The sequence below is a fragment of the Trachypithecus francoisi genome, unplaced genomic scaffold, assembly GCF_009764315.1.
Source record: "Trachypithecus francoisi isolate TF-2019V2 unplaced genomic scaffold, Tfra_2.0 Lachesis_group10, whole genome shotgun sequence".
Taxonomy (NCBI): Eukaryota; Metazoa; Chordata; class Mammalia; order Primates; family Cercopithecidae; genus Trachypithecus; species Trachypithecus francoisi.
Window position 1 is genome coordinate 17,549,233 of NW_022681455.1, and position 14,847 is coordinate 17,564,079.

At 45.1% G+C, this 14,847-nt stretch overlaps 1 long non-coding RNA gene across 1 annotated transcript; it reads left to right on the forward strand.

Moving 5' to 3' along the window:
* Nucleotides 1-1,340: 1,340 nt before the first annotated feature.
* LOC117088663 lies at nt 1,341-14,568 on the forward strand. Its single transcript, XR_004439267.1, has 2 exons — nt 1,341-1,385; nt 14,466-14,568. It is a non-coding gene; the product is annotated as an uncharacterized LOC117088663 (long non-coding RNA).
* The last annotated feature ends 279 nt before the right edge of the window (nt 14,569-14,847 follow it).

Genomic DNA, 14,847 nt, shown 5'->3' on the forward strand with positions numbered 1-14,847 from the left:
TCAGGCCATTGAGAGCCACTGTCCAATTTATACTGAGGCCAGGCTGTGTTACAGTAAAAGATAAGCCTTTTTGGCCGAACTTCGGAATGGAGGCCAAGGGCATTAAGGTTGTGGAGGAGACATCCGAGGGGGCATGTCTATGAGGGAGTGGACTGAGAGGCTCCCATGGTAGAATGAGTGGGGGAGGGGTGGAGATGGGAGACTTGGCCAGAGACTAGAAGGATGGGAGAAGGTGTCCTCTGTCCCACAGTTCAAGTCAGAGAGGTGCGATAATCCCCCGTTCAGGCATCCCCTGTTCATATCCCTGAAAGGGAGATACCAAGGTCCTAGAGGCCGGGAGGAGGAAACCCTTGGTCTAGCACTGGGTCTTTCAGGAAAGGAGAAGCAGACAAGGGTTCCGATGGAAGGCAGAAGTCTCCTTTACTCACCCCTGAGGCAGTCCTGCTGTAGGATGTGTTTGCCAGCTATGGAGAAGAGTAGGAGATCCCGTGGGTCTTTAGGCAGGTTTGGGAAGGGGGAGTTTGACCCCAGGGAAGGGAGGGAAAGAAAGGGAGAAAGGGAGGTTGAATTCTACCACCTTCCTGGGTTTCAGCACCAAGATGTAAGGGATAATTGGAAGGACAGCTGAGAAAGGAATGAAGCCAATAGACCCGAGTTCAGGCAAGCTGATTTATTATCAGTCTTGCTGGGCTGCCTCTTGACAAAAACAGAGGAGGCAGCCCTGCTTACAGGCTATAGCAAGGTTTTATAGGGCGTAGAACTGAGTCAGGGTGAAGGAAAAAGAGAAAAGGGGGGGGGTCCTTTGTGCCAGGTGTCTGACCGCTTCCTGGAGATGTTTTTCTTGCATTTTGTTATGCAAGGTAGACATCTTAACTGTATCCTGGAACAGCTGGCCTCCAATCAGAGTTACAGGTGGATTTGGGGTAGGGGATTTTACTTTTCAGCCTTTGGGGCTTAGGTCTATGGAATAGGGAAACAGTCCAGTTGGGTGGACCCTAATAACTATCACCCCAACTACACCAGGAACACACTTTAAGGATGAGGACTGCCTTTTATTGTTTTGTCATTTATACAGTACCTGGCACATAGTAGATACACTGTTGAATTAAATAGGATTGGATGGATCGATTAGGACTGGATGAACTGAATAGGATTAGGTGGAGTGTATTGGACTGGATTGGAGTAAAACAGAGAATCTGGGCTGGGTGTGGTGGTTCACGCCTGTAATCCCAGCACTTTGGGAAACCAAGGCAGGTGGATCACTTGAGGCCAGGAGTTTGAGACCATCCTGGTCAACATGGCAAAACCCTGTCTCTACTAAAAATACAAAAATTAGCTGGGCATGGTGGCGCATGCTTGTAATCCCAGCTACTTGGGAGGCTGAGGTGGGAGAATTGCTTGAGCCCAGGAGGCAGAGATTGCAATGAGCCGAGATTGCACCACTGTGCTCCAGCCTGGCGACAGAGTGAGACTCCATCTCAAAAACAAAAAGAAAAACAAAACAACAGGGCTAGGCACGGTGGCTCATGCCTATAATCCCAGCACTTTGGGAGGCCGAGGCGGGTGGATCACGAGGTCAGGTGGTCGAGACCAGCCTGGCCAATATCGCAAAACCCTGTCTCTACTAAAAATACAAAAATTAGCTGGGCATGGTGGTGCATGCCTATAATCCCAGCTACTTGGGAGGCTGAGGGAGAATTGCTTGAGCCCAGGAGGCGGAAGCTGTGGTGAGCCAAGATCGCGCCACGGCACTCCAGCCTGGGTGACAGAGCAAGACTCCATCTCAAAAAATAAAAATAAACAGAGTATCTGAATCCATCTGTTGACATGCTGTATGCATATAAGCCTGGATAGAAAATAGCAAAAGGCAAAATTAGTCTAGATGAGACTTTGAATATAGAGATCTGCTTGTCCAATGATGATGCTTTACTGATGAGAAAATTAAAGCCCAGGTAGAAGTGATGGCCGGTCTGACACCACATGCTGAATTGGTAAAGAACCAGGCCTCCAGTTCCCTGGTTTCATGCTCTTTCCATCATAGCCTGAGGCCTCTTTTGTAACAACAACAGCACCACCACAATCACCACCTGATGTTTATTTACTTATCCACTTATAAAATATATATTCCAAGTAAAAATAGAAATTCAAAAAAAATGATAAACAAAAGCCACCTTCCTCATATCTTGCCTCCACCCCAGCTCTGGACAAATAACCACTGTTGGGCCAGGCACAGTGGCTCACGCCTATAATCCCAGTACTTTGGGAGGCCAAGGCAGCCGGATCACCTGAGGTTGGGAGTTCAAGACCAGTCTGGTCAACATGGAGAAACTCTGTCTCTACTAAAAACACAAAATTCGCCGGGTGTGGGGGCACACGCCTGAAATCCCAGGTACTCAGGAGACTGACGCAGGAGAATTGCTTGAATCCAGAAAACGGAGGTTGTGGTGAGCCGAGATCATGCCATTGCACTCCAGCCTGGGCAAAAAAAGCGAAACTCCATCTCAAAAAAAAAAAAACGAAAAACCACTGTTGATACCTGCTTGTGTGTCTTACAGGAATTTTCCATTCATGCACACCATATATCTATATATACACACACACACATATATATACACACACATATACACACACACATATATACACACATATATACACACACATATATATACACACACATATACACACACACATATACACACACACATATATATACACACACATATATACACACACATATATGCACATATATACAGACACATATACACACACATATATACACACACACATATATACACACATGCACACATATATACACACACACACACACACACATATATGTGGTTATTATTTTTTGAGACAGAGTCTTGCTCTGTCACCCAGGCTGGAATGCAGTGGTGCAATCTCGGCTCACTGCAACCTCCACCTTCCAGGTTCAAGCAATTCTCCTGCCTCAGCCTCCCGAGTATCTGGGATTACAGGCACCTGCCACCACATCCGCTAATTTTTGTAATTTTAGTAGAGACGGTGTTTCGCCAGGTTGGCCAGGTTGGTCTCGAACTCCTGACCTAAGGTGATCCACCTGCCTTGGCCTCCCAAAGTGCTGGGATTACAGGTGTGAGTCACTGTGCCCGGCCTGTGGTTATTTTTTATACAAATCACATAATACATACGGTTACCGGCCTGTGGTTATTTTTTATACAAATCACATAATACATATGGTTATGCCCTTTTATTATTTTACCCAGCAATATATCCTGAACACTTTTAATAGAATCCAGAGTCTACACCCTTGTTTAATGGCTGCATGATATTCTGTTATAAGCACCATCATTTATATAGCTAGTTATTAGTATATATTTAAACATTTGTCCTTTAATATCACAAAGGAGGCTGGGCACAGTGACTCAAGCCTGTAATCCCAACACTTTGGGAGGCCAAGGTGGGAAGATCACTTAAGCCCAGAAAATCAGCCTGGGCAATATAGTGAAACTCCATTACAAAATACACACACACACAAATAGCCAGGTATGGTGACTCGAACCTATAGTCCCAGCTACAAGGCAAACAGGTGAGAAGATTGCTTGAGCCCCGGGAGGTTGAGGCTGCAGTGAACTGTGATTGCACCATTGCACTCCAGCCTGGGCAACAGAGTCAGTCCTTGTTTTATTTTTATTTTTATTTTTTTTATTTTTTATTTTTTTTGAGACGGAGTCTCACTCTGTGGCCTGGGCTAGAGTGCAGTGGCCGGATCTCAGCTCACTGCAAGCTCCGCCTCCCGGGTTCATGCCATTCTCCTGCCTCAGCCTCCCAAGTAGCTGGGACTACAGGCGCCCGCCACCTCGCCCGGCTAGTTTTTTGTATTTTTTAATAGAGATGGGGTTTCACCATGTTAGCCAGGATGGTCTCGATCTCCAGACTTCGTGATCCACCTGTCTCAGCCTCCCAAAGTGCTGGGATTACAGGCTTGAGCCACCGCACCCGGCAGTCCTTGTTTTAAAACAATACATATCACAAAGGATGGAAATATGTCACCAATGTGCTCAAGACTCCCTCGTTTACATCTCAAGCCTTCACCTCTCCCCTAGATTCTTATAGGCCCTAACTACTTGGTATCTTCACTTTTAATACCTAATAGACATCAAAAACTTAACTTATCCAGAAGAATGGAAGGCAATTCTTTTTTTTTTTTTTTTAAATTTTTATTTTTGAGACAGAGTCTCGCTCTGTCACCCAGGCTGGAGTGCAGTGACATGATCTCGGCTCACTGCAACCTCTGCATCCCAGGTTCAAGCAACTCTCCTGCCTCAGCCTCCCCGAGTAGCTGGGACTACAGGCGCGTGCCACTGCACCCAGCTAATATTTGTATTTTTAGTAGAGACAGGGCTTCGCCATGTTGGCCAGGCTGGTCTCGAACTCCTGACTTCAGGTAACCCACCCGCCTCGGTCTCCCAAAGTGCTGAGATTACAGCTGTGATTCACTGCACTCGGCCCAGAAGAGAATTCTTGTCTATCCCCATCAAATCTTTCCTTTCTTAATATCCCTCTTTTCAATTAATGGCACCTCCATCCATCCAGTAATACAGACTAAAATATTAATATGAGCAGTCATTTTTTTTTTTTTTTTTTTTTTTTTTTGAGACGGAGTCTCGCTCTGTCGCCCAGGCTGGAGTGCAGTGGCCAGATCTCAGCTCACTGCAAGCTCCGCCTCCTGGGTTTACGCCATTCTCCTGCCTCAGCCTCCCGAGTAGCTGGGACTACAGGAGCCCGCCAGCTCGCCCGGCTAGTTTTTTTTTTTTTTTGTATTTTTAGTAGAGACGGGGTTTCACCGTGTTAGCCAGGATGGTCTCGATCTCCTGACCTCGTGATCCACCCGTCTCGGCCTCCCAAAGTGCTGGGATTACAGGCTTGAGCCACCGCGCCCGGCTGAGCAGTCATTCTTATTGCCTATATTTTCCTCTACTCACGTATCCAATTTCTCATTGGCTTCACCATATATCCTAAATTCCCCTACTTTCTCTGATCTCCATTGCTCTCTGCCTAGGCTAAGCTCTTCCCATGCTTCCCCTGGTTTACTGCAATCGCCTCCTGGCTGGTTTGTTTCTCTGCTTCTGCTTTTTACCCTGTAGCTCCATTCACTACCAAGTAGCTAGAGTGCTCTGTTGCTTCCTTATTGTAGGTACACAAGTGTATCCAATGTATAAATTCTAGGTTAAGAATTATAAAAACAAACACCAAACACACCCATCACCCAGTTTAGCAAAGAGACTATCACCAATACATAATCTTTTTTTTTTTTTTTTGAGATGGAGTCTCCCTGTCGCCAGGCTGGAGTGCAAAGGCACGGTCTTGGCTCACTGCAACCTCCACCTCCCAGATACAAGAGATTCTTCTACCTCAGTTTCCCAAGTATCTGGGATTACAGACACCCACCACCACGCTGGGACAATTTTTGTATTTTTAGCAGGGGTTTCACCATGTTGGCCAAGCTGGTCTTGAATTCCTGATCTCGTGATCCACCCAACTTGGCCTCCCAAAGTGCTGGGATTACAGGCATGAGCCACTGTGCCTGGTCACCAGGACACAGTCTTGAAGCTCCCCTACCCCTTTGCAAATGCCCTTCTTCAATCATATACCCGCCCTCCCCACAAAGGTAGCCACTTTACTGACTTTTATGCTCCCAGCTCACTTTTTTTTACGGTTTTTACCACCTATGTAATTTTCCTTACAACAGTGGAGTAACTAACCCTCAGCAAGATTTCTGGTTCTCAGTTCCTTCTGGACACCCACAAATTTGCTATTAGGCATAATCATCTGAATTAAGAAATGAAATGTGAGAAGTGACACATACGAAAATGTAGGCTGGGCATGGTGGCTCACATCTGTAATCCCAACACTTTGGGAGGCCGAGGTGGGAGAATTGTTAGTGAAACGTCACGGGTTCCGTCTGGGTCCCGCTGTTGGCTGCACAATGGCCGAGACCAGCTCGGTCGGGGAGACCCTAACCCAGAGGAATTAAAGACATACACACAGAAATATAAAGGTGTGAAGTAGGGAATCAGGGGTCTCACAACCTTCGGAGCTGAAAGCCCCGAACAGAGATTTACCCACTAAAATTTACCCATATTTATTAACAGCAAACCAGTCATTAGCATTGTTTCTATAGATACTAAATTAACTAAAAGTATCCCTTATGGGAAACGAAGGGATGGGCTGAATTAATTGCAGCAGGAACATGCCCTTAAGACACAGATCGGTCATGCTTTTGTTTGTGGCTTAAGAATGCCTTTAAGCAGTTTTCCGCCCTGGGCGGCCAGGTTTTCCTTGCCCTCATTCCCATAAACCCACAACCTTCCAGCTTGGGCCTAACGCCATTATGGACATGTCACAGTGCTGCAGAGATTGTATGGCCAGTCTTGGGACCAGTTTATGGCCAGATTTGGGTGGGGGCTTGCTCCCAACAGCACAGCAAGGCAGTCACTGAAATGACGAATATTGCAGGGGCAGAAGGCTTTAATCAGGTGCAGCAGAGGAGATGGGAGCTCATCTCAACTCCATCTCCCTTAGCTACAAAAACTAGGGATTTACATAGCAGGGAAGAAATGTAACAATGTATAAGAAAACAGGAACTAGGGAGGGGCAAGGAAGCAATCATGATGAACCAGGGGTCTGGCATCTCATTGTCTGGATGCGGTCATCTGGTGAGTTTCAGTTCTATACTTTTCTTCGGAGACACCTGAAGGTCCTTTCCTGAGGAAGGAACTCAGATAAAACAAATGTAAGCATGTAAGCTTCAAGCTTAAGACCAGAGTCAATATCTATCTTTGTCCAAAAAAAAAAAACAACTATCTTGGGACTATTGGGTGGGTTTGAGAATCAATTGAGACGAAGAGTTAAATACCAGCCTGGGCAACATAGCAATACCCTCTCGCTACAAAAAAAAAAAAAAAAAAAAGCCGGGCGCGGTGGCTCAAGCCTGTAATCCCAGCACTTTGGGAGGCCGAGACGGGCGGATCACAAGGTCAGGAGATTGAGACCATCCTGGCTAACACCGTGAAACCCCGTCTCTACTAAAAATACAAAAACTAGCCAGGCGAGGTGGCGGGCGCCTATAGTCCCAGCTACTCGGGAGGCTGAGGCAGGAGAATGGCGTAAACCCGGGAGGCGGAGCTTGCAGTGAGCTGAGATCTGGCCACTGCACTCCAGTCCGGGCGACAGAGCGAGACTCCGCCTCAAAAAAAAAAAAAAAAAAAAATCAGTGGTGGTGTTTGCCTGTAATCTCAGCTACTCAGGAGGCTGAGGCAGGAGGATCATCTGAGCTTAGGAGTTTGAGGCTGCAGTGAGCTGTGATTGTGCCACTGCACTACAGCCTGGGTGACAGAGCCTGACTCTGAATCAAAAACAAAATAAAAATAAAATGTAATGATTTTAAATTAAGTCTTGAATATAGTTTCATAAAGTATTTCATAAAGTATATTATTCTAAGTTTACAATGGAGTTTTTCTAATAACTTTCAAAATATTTTTTTTTTTTTTTTTTTTTTGGAGATGGAGTCTCACTCTATCGCCCAGGCTGGAGTGCAGTGGCGCAATCTCGGCTCACTGCAAGCTCGGCCTCCCAGGTTCACGCTATTCTCCAGCCTCAGCCTCCTGAGTAGCTGGGACTACAGGCGCCCACCACCGTCTTGGCCAGGATGGTGTCAATCTCCTGACCTCATGTTCCACCCGCCTCGGCCTCCCAAAGTGCTGGGATTACAGGCCTGAGCCACTGCTCCTGGCTGCATTCAAGATATTTTTCTCTTGTCTCCTGGCTTCTAATGTTGCAGTAAAGAAGTCAGCTACAAATCTAATTGCCGTTTCTTTATGGTGAGTCATCTTTTCTCTCTGGCTCCTTTTTTTTTTTTTTTTTTTTTTTGAGGCGGAGTCTCGCTCTGTCGCCGGGACTGGACTGCAGTGGCCGGATCTCAGCTCACTGCAAGCTCCGCCTCCCGGGTTTACGCCATTCTCCTGCCTCAGCCTCCCGAGTAGCTGGGACTACAGGCGCCCGCCACCACACCCGGCTAGTTTTTGTATTTTTAGTAGAGACGGGGTTTCACCGTGTTAGCCAGGATGGTCTCGATCTCCTGACCTCGTGATCCGCCCGTCTCGGCCTCCCAAAGTGCTGGGATTACAGGCTTGAGTCTGGCTCCTTTTAAAATATTCTCTTATTTTTGGTTTCCTGCAGTTTTACTTAGTTATGCTGAGGTGTGGATTTTTTTTTTTTTCTTTTTTTTTTTGTTTTGAGATGGAGTCTCCGTCTGTTGCCCAGGCTGGAGAGCAATGGTGCAACCTTGGCGCACTGCAAGCTCCGCCTCCCGGGTTCACGTGATTCTCCTGCCTCAGTCTCCCGAGTAGCTGGGACGACTACAGGTGCCTGCTACCATGCCCAGCTAATTTTTTTTGTATTTTCAGTAGAGATGGGGTTTCACCATGTTAGCCGGAATGGTCTCAATCTACTGACCTCGTGATCTGCCCACCTCGGCCTCTCAAAGTGCTGGGATTACAGGCTTGAACCACCGCGCCCGGCCGAGGTGTGGATTTTTTAAAAATTTATCCTGCTTGAAATTGTATAGGAGTCTTTAGTCTTAAGAATTGCTATCTTTGAATAATTCTGTTCTCAGCTCCCAACGTTCATCTCTCAAAATATTTCCTCCTCCCATTCTCTTTCAAAACTCTGATTTGAGGCATATTGAACCCCCCTTTCTATCTTCCTTGATTCTTTTTTTTTTTTTTTTTTTTTTTTGAGACGCAGTTTCACTCTCGTTGCCCAGGCTGGAGTGTAATGGCGCAGTCTCGGCCCAGTGCAACCTCTGTCTCCCGGGTTCAAGCTCCTGCCGCAGCCTCCCGAGTAGCTGGGATTACAGGCCTCCGCTACCATACCCAGCTAGTTTTTTTGTATTTTTAGTAGAGATGGGGTTTCGCCATGTTGGTCAGGCTGGTTTGAGCTCCCGACCTCAGGTGATCCACCCGCCTCGGTCTCCCAAAGTGCTGGGATTACAGGCGTGAGCCACCGCACCTGGCCTCTTCCTTGACTCTTAACCGCTTGCTATGGTATCTATCTCAGCCTCTCTGAGCTGCAGTTTGGATATCTTCTAGTTAACTAATACTCTTTCCAGTTTCTAATCTGCTGATCATCCACTGAGTTTTAAACTTACATTACTGTGTTATACTTTTTATTTATTTATTTAATATTTGTTTACTAATTTATTTACTTTTTAGAGACAAAGTCTTACTCTGGTCTCCTAGGCTGGAGTGAAGGGGCATGATCAAAGCCCACTATAACCTCGAACTTCCAACCTGAAGCAATTCTCCTGCTTCAGCCTCTGGAATAGTTGGTACTACAGGCGTGCAACACCATGCCTGGTTATTTTTTAAGTTTTTTGTAGAGATGAGATCGCACCCTGTTGCCCAGGTTGGTGTCGAACTCCTGGCTTCAAGCCATCCACCCACCCTGGCCTCACTAAGTGCTGGAGTTACAGATGTGAGCCACAGCTCCTGGCCATAAAATGTTTAATTCTAGATGACCTTTTTTATCTAATCTGCTTGATTAAATTTTATAGTCTTTTATTCCTTACTGAGGATGATAAGCCTCTTGTATTTATTTAAACACATTAAACATACACTGTCTGATGATTCAGATACCTGAGGTGGGCCAGGCGTGTGGCTCACGCCTGTAATCCCAGGATTTTGGGAGGCCAAAGTGGGTGGATCACTTGAGGTCAGGAGTTCGAGACCAGCCTGGCTGACATGGCAGAACCCCGTCTCTTACTAAAAATACAAAAAAAATTAGCCGGAACTCATACCGCACGCCTGTGATCTCAGGTACTTGGGAGGGGGAGACAGGAGAATCGCTTGAACCCAGGAAGTGGAGGTTGTGGTGAGCCAAGACTGTGCCACTGCACTCCAGCCCGGATGACAGAGCGAGATTCTGTCTCAAGAAAAACAACAACAAAAAACAAAACAAACGAACAAAAACCTGAGGCCTTTATGTTTTCAATTCATTGTTTCCACTGGCTCCCATTTATGGCCACTTTTTTCCTTATATTCTGAGGGATTTCTGCTTGTGAGCGCCTTCTTCTCTGAGAATCCTTTATCTAAGAGGATCCTTTAGGGCCTTGGGTTGAACCAGCATTCTTGTTGCATTTGTTTCTCCCAATTGCCTTATAGGCACTAATAACCGAGGACTATTTAAATTAAATTTTTCCTTTAGGGTAATAATAATTAGTTTTTGCTTTCCATTGACTTCCATCAAAGTTAAGACAGGCACATTTCCACACCTTCTTTTGTTCCATTAATTTATCATGAAAACTTTTATTTTTTGTCACTTATGTATTCATCCCTCTATTCATCCATCACTCCATTATGTTTTTTGATGCATTTGAAAATACAAGTCCCCCCGAAGCCCTTCAGCATACATATAATTAATTGAGTTAATATTTCTTTACGGTTTTTTTCTTTCTTTATGGAGTATAAAATGTAAATGCAATGAAATACAAAGTCTCTTTTTTTTTTGATATGGAGTCTCACTCTGTTGCCCAGGCTAGAGTGCAATGGCATGATCTCAGCTCACTGCAACCTCCGCCTCCTGGGTTCAAGTGGTTCTCCTGCCTCAGCCTCCAGAGTAGCTGGAATTATAGGCATGCAGCACCATGCCCAGCTAATTTTTGTATTTTGTATTTTTCGTCATGTTGGCCAGGTGGGTCTCAAACTCCTGACCTCAGGTGATCTACCTGCCTCAGCCTCCAAACTGCTGAGATTACAGGCCTGAGCCACTATGCCCTGTTTTTTTTTTTTTTCTTGAGACAGTTTTACTCTGTCACTCAGGTTGAGGTACAGTGGCATGATCTCAGCTCATTGCCACCTCTGCCTCCCAGGTTCAAGTGATTCTCCTGCCTCAGCCTCCCAAGGGACTACAGGTGTGTGCCACCATGCTCAGTGAATTTTTGTATTTTTTTTTTTTTTAGCAGAGACAGGGTTTCACCATGCTAACCATGCCGGGATTCACCATGTTGGCCAGGCTGGTCTCAAATTTCTGACCTCAAGTGATCCGCCCACCTTAGCCTCCCAAAGTATTGGAATTACAAGTGTAAGCCACAGCGCCCAGACAGAATGCACAAATCTTAAAGTTTACCATTGTAAAAGTTTCAGTCTTATGAAGATATAGAACGTCAACATAACCCCAGAAAGTTTTCTCATGACCCCTCCCAGAGTTAGTCCCATGTCCCCTGCCTCCAACAACTAGAGGCATCAATTGTTCTGATTATTTTTATTTTTTTGAAATGGAGTCTTGCTCTGTTGCCCAGGCTGGAGCGCAGTGGCGCGATCTTGGCTCACTGCAAGCTCCGCCCCCCAGGTTCACGCCATTCTCCTGTCTCAGCCTCCCCAGTAGCTGGGACTACAGGCACCTGCCACCACGTGGGCCTGGCTAATTTATTTTTTTTTTTGTATTTTTGATAGAGACGGGGTTTCACCATGTTAGCCAGGATGGTCTTGATCTCCTGACCTCGTGACCCACCCACCTTGGCCTCCCAAAGTGCTGGGATTACAGGCATGAGCCACCGCACCTGGCAGCCTATTCTGATTTTTTTTTTCTCTTCTCAGTTTAGCTTGTTCTAGAATTTCATATACATAGACAGTCTGTGTTCTGTGTGAGGCTTCTTTCATTCAGCATAATTTTAAAAAATTTATCCATGTTGTTGTATGTATCAGTATCTAATTCCTTTTTATTGCTGGCTAGTATTCTATTGTATATGTATATACCACAGTTTATTTATCCAGTCTTGTGTTGATGAACACTTGGGCCCACTTCCAGTTTAGGGTTGTTATAAACAAAGCGGCTCTGAACATTTCCATACAAGTCATTTTTTGAACATATGTTTTCATTTTTCTTGGGTAAAGACCTCGGGAGTAGAGTTGCTGGGTCACAGGGTAGGATTATGTTTAATTTTATGGAAAACTGCCAGACCATCTTCTAAACTATTTTATACTGTTTTATACTTTCGTCAACACTGTATGGAAGCGTCTGCTTTATCTTTCTGCACTGTTGCTTTATTTCTCATGCACTTCATAAGATGCATGCCTTTGAGAGCTGAGCTTTATATGGGGATTTTCTAATCAACTCCCACATTGGATGGGCCTGAGACTTCATTCCCTTCTTGTGTGCCCTGAGTGTCAGTCAACGTTTTGCTACAGTTCACTGTAATTGAGAAAATACCCTTAGGATGAAAGCCAGTTTCAGGAATATGCCTCCTAGGATTCCTGTTTTTATTTCATTTTGTCATTTGCAAACTCTTCATGTGTTTGCCAGATCTTTGAAATGTTAAAAATATATAATTATTTCACAATTTTTAGTTGTTTTCCATGAAAGAGTCATTTGAGAAATCTAGTCTGCCATGTTATCATAATGGGAAGTCTGCAGAATATACTTTTGAAAAGTAGATCAGGCCGGGCACAGTGGCCCATGCCTGCAATCCCAGCACTTTGGGAGGCCGAGGTGGGCAGATCACTTGAGGTCAGGAGTTCAAGACCAGCCTGGCCAATATGGCGAAACCCCATCTCTACTAAAATACAAAAATTAGTGGGGCATGGTGGCGGGCACCTGTAATCCTAGCTGCCTGGGAGGCTGAGGCAGGAGAATCAGCTGAACCTGGGAGGTGGAGGTTGCAGAAAACTGAGATCACTCCACTGCACTTCAGCCTGGGCAGCAGAGTGAGACGCCATCTCAAAAAAAAAAAAAAAAAAGTAGATAAGATCATGTCATACCTCTGATTAAAGTTTCCTGATGATTTCATCTGGCACTTAGAACAAAACCTCAGCTTCCTGGCTGGGCATGGCAGCTCACGCCTGTAATTCCAGCACTTTGGGAGGCCTGGGCGGGTGGATCACCTGAGGTTGGGAGTTTGAGACCAGTCTGGCCAACATGGTCAAACCCCATCTCGACTAAAGATACAAAAAATTAGCCAGGAGTGGTGGCACACGCCTGTAATCCCAGCTACTTGGGAGGCTGAGACAGAAGAATCACTTGAATCTAGGAAGCAAAGATTGCTGTGAACCAAGATTGTGCCATTGCACTCCAGCCTAGGCGACAGGGTGAGACTCCGTCTCAAGAAAACAACAAAACAAAAAAAAGAAACACAAAAAACCTCAACTTCCTATTTTGACCTTTCTGATATGCTTATGCTTACTTCCAGGTCATCTTAAAACATTGCCCTCTTGCTATGTTCTTCCTGCTGATCCTCAAACACATTCACCTTCTCTCCATCTTGGGGCAGTAATTCCTCCATGAAGCTGCCTCTGTTTTTCATCTTTAATGCTTCAGAGAGACTTTTACTGACTTTGCCACCAAAAGTAGACCTCCCCCAATACCACTCCTTATCCAAATAGCCTATATTCTCATTGTGACCATAAGAAATTGTTATTATTTACCTATTTATTTGCTTGTCTGTCTTGCTCTCTAAGAGAATGTCAATTCTATGAGAGCAGACACTGTTTCTTTCATTTCACTGCTGTTTCCCCAGTACCTAAAATTGCACTTGTAACTTAGAAGGGACTCAATGAACGGTTGTTAAATGAATGAATGAATGAATTCTGTAGCGACTAACCTTGCACACATATATAATATATATTTATGAACTGTAAGTGTAGTCATGCCTGAATATGTAAATACTAATTTTTTTTTTTTTTTTTTTTTGAGACAGAGTCTCGCTCTGTCGCCCAGGCTGGAGTGCAGTGGCGCAATCTCAGCTCACTGCAAGCTCTGCCTCCCGGGTTCACGCCATTCTCCTGCCTCAGCCTCCTATGTAGCTGGGACTACAGGTGCTCCACCACCACGCTCGGCTAATTTTTTCTTTTTTTTTTTTTTAAGTAGAGACAGGGTTTCACCATGTTAGCCAGGATGGTCTTGATCTCCTGATCTCCTAATCCGCCTGCCTCGGCAAGCGATTACAGGCATGAGCCACTGCACCCGGCCTAAATTTTTAAAGAATAAATTGCTGTAGGTTTATGTCTCCTTTACATGGTATTATTGGAATTCTTGAAGAATTTATATGTGTATAGGCATACCGTGAAGATGTTGCAGGCTCAGTTCCAGACCTGTGCAATAAAGATATCACAATAGAGGGAATATTGCAATAAAGCAAGAGTCACACACATTTTTTCTTTTCCAATGCATACAAGAGTTACGTTTACACTATACCATAGTCTATTAAGTGTATAATAGTATTATGTCTAAAAAAAACCAATGTGGGCCAGGTGCGGAGGCTCACGCCTGTAGTCTCAGCACTTTGGGAGGCCAAGGCAGGTGAATCACCTGAGGTCAGAAGTTCAAGACCAGCCTGGTCAACATGGTGAAATCCCGTCTCTACTAAATATACAAAAATTAGCCAGGTGTGGTGCTGGGCACCTGTAATCCCAGCTACTTGGGAGGCTGAGGCAGGAGAATGGCGTGAACCCAGAAAGCAGAGGTTGCAGTGAGCCGAGATCGCACCATTGTGCTTCACCCTGGGCAGCAAGACCGAAGCTTCATCTCAAAAAACAAAACAAAAAACGATGTACATACCTTAATTTAATAATACTTTGTTGCTAGAAAAACTTCTGGCACAGAGACATAAAATGAGCACAAGCCGTTGGAAAAATAGCATTAAGAGGCTTGCTCAACACAGGTTTTCCACAATCCTTCAATTTGTAAAAAGTGCAGTATCTGCAAAGCACAATAAAGCGAAGTGCGGTAAAACAAGGTGTGGCTCGTATTACCTATACATTGCAGAAGTGATACTAAGTATTTATTTAAAAAGGAGATGCTGTCCAAAGTGCT